This window comes from Otolemur garnettii, unplaced genomic scaffold (genome assembly GCF_000181295.1).
Source record: "Otolemur garnettii isolate 467f Iridium unplaced genomic scaffold, OtoGar3 scaffold00049, whole genome shotgun sequence".
In the NCBI taxonomy this organism is placed as follows: domain Eukaryota; kingdom Metazoa; phylum Chordata; class Mammalia; order Primates; family Galagidae; genus Otolemur; species Otolemur garnettii.
In genome coordinates, this window is record NW_003852444.1 from 12899459 (window position 1) to 12902194 (window position 2736).

Here is a 2736-nt window from a genome sequence, read left to right on the forward strand (position 1 = left end):
TATTCCTTAGTGTTTTATTCTTTTTGATGGTCTTATAAATGGATCCAGCAGTCCCAGTTATGAGAATATGTCCAAAAGAAATGAAATGAGGCTCTCAAAGAAATAGTAGAATTCACGTGTTCATTGAGTATTGTTCATAATAACCAAGATATGGAAACAACCAAAACATCCATTGATTTATGAATGGTTAAAGAAAAAAGTATGATATATACATACAGTGGGATGTTATTCAGCACTAAAAAAAAGATGGGTACTCTGGCATATGCGGCAACGTGGATGACCCTGGAAGACGTCATGGACAGTGTAATAACCAGTGACAGAAGGACAGACACACACATACTGCGTGATTTCACTCATATGACATAACTAAAATAGTCAAAATCAACAGGAACAAAGAGTAGAATTACAGTTGCCACAGGCTGAGAGGAGAGAGAACTGAGGAATTGCTGTTCAACAGGTATAAGGTTTTAGTTATACAAGATGAGTATGTTTTGGAAATCTGTACAATGTTGTGCCTACACTAAACAAAATTGTGTTGTACACTTAAAAGTTTGAGATGATAGATTTCATGAACATGTTTTTATTGCAATTTTAAGAAGGCTTATGAAAATAACAATAGTTGAAAAAAATAAATGCAGCACATTGGGTTGAAGGAGCAAATAAATATGTGTCTGTAATCAGTTTTCAGTTGGCTGCCTTAATGATGGGAACATTAGCATGGGTGATCAAAACATTTTTTTCACTGTAAGTTATTTTCTTGTTCAGTTTTTGCTTTGGATCCTTTGTTTTCTAGAGTGAATATCCGCTGGTGTTAGATTTGAGGGTGGCTCAGTATGCATATGTGAAAGAGGGGAGTCTTCCTATAATTTAAAATATGTAGCAATATCACTCAGAAGTTGAAATTAATACAGAGTGAGTTAATTATGTTTCCATCTTAGATTCAAATTTCTTCACCTATTTTTACAGCTGGAAACATCCAGGACAAATCAAGCAGTTAACACTTGAATGTGCTTGACAATCTCTGCTGTGTCCCCTCCCCTGCTGTGATTTAGATCAAGGATATTTGAAGGAGAAAATAAGTCACAAAATATTTATATGTAACCATTTAAATATGCAGTTGGGAAGAAGGTTGGAAGACGTTTACCTTAAGCGTCTTAATTTATACATGAGGAAACTGAGTCTCAAAGAGCTGATAGGACTTGCACTGGGCCACAGAACTGCTGAAGGGCAGAACTAACACTGACAGATAGATAGAACATATTCACCCAGATGCTCAATAATTCTGAAAACGTAACCTCAGTCTTTTTTGTTTTTGAAACACACTACTTGGAAAGTATTTGTCTTAGCAAAATACAGTGGAGAAAAAAGCATACTCACTCATACCCAGTTCACTGTTTTTTCCACTCTGCTAGGTTGTGGGTGCAGCCTGACCTATGTACTGATAGAAAGACCCAGTGTCTGCCTCACTGACAATGAAGGTTTTACGGATTTTTTTAAATCTGGAGCCACTTCTTTCTCTAAATATGGTTGCTCCCTGGGAAGTTCCCTGTCTTGCTCAACTGCTTGTACCATTTTTCAACTCAGAAAACAGCTCCCCTAATTCCTGTATTTTAGGGAGGCCCCTGCCAGATTCCTTCAACAAACAAAATGCTTAGAAGGTTATTATCTGTCATTTTTTACTGGCATAGATGTAGTTTTAATATAAACCATTAAAGTTAATTACATTAGTGCATTGTGCTTCCCCCAGCCTGGTAAGCCATTTATGCTGCTAGTCCCACCAGGTACAGCTCTCTTTTGAAGGTCTTGGAGATGAATCCTCTTGGTTCCACGTGCAGCAAATGAAATAGGGAAAACAGAGTTGGGAAAATGAACATCATCAACAAAAAAAGTCCCAGCATGGTAATCTCACTTGTAAAATGTGTCAGACATTACTACTACCTTATCCAAAAACCTGTGTTTTTCTTCGAAGCTGACTAGATTGGTACATACTTGAATCCTTTCTTTGCTTAAACTACACAGAATCTGCCTCAGCCCATGTCAGAAGTATTGTTTTAGGCACAATGAATACTTGGTGTAGAAATAAACAGTTTTATCAGATTATTAATAGAAATAACCTAAATATGCCTTACAATAACCTAAAATTGTTATAGTGATAAATAATAAAATTATCTTTCCTGCTTCTTGTATGACATTGACACTGACATGTAGATAGTATTATTCAGTGAGAGATTTTATTTTGACAGCACTCTGCCTTAACTGTATTTTTAAAAAGGAATGTTAAATTTTCGTTGTCTTAATTTTAATAAGTTGCTTGGAGAATGTGTATATAAGCAAAGCCTGGCAAAGCTTTGTCACAGTCTACTTACATCTTAGATTTTGTCTTAATCATCTGAGTATTTCATTGTATTTTGAAAGAGTTCTGAATTATTCTAATAATTTAATTCTCCACATCACAATGTGGGTTGCATTGTGCATTAATTTTTAGTAACTAAAAAACAATGTTTGAAAAATATTATGTTTGTTTGGCCAAAGACCTTTTTACCAAGAAGTGTCAAATTAATGTGGACAAGGTATAGACGTCAGATGAAGGTCTACATAATTATTCTTCCTTTGGTTCTAGGATTTACTTGCACTGTCCATTTTAATTCGGATTATATAAGGCAGCGTGCTTATTGTGTTTACACAGCATTTAAACAGCATTTAAAAAGTAAAGTTTTTATTCATAGACCTGAATCC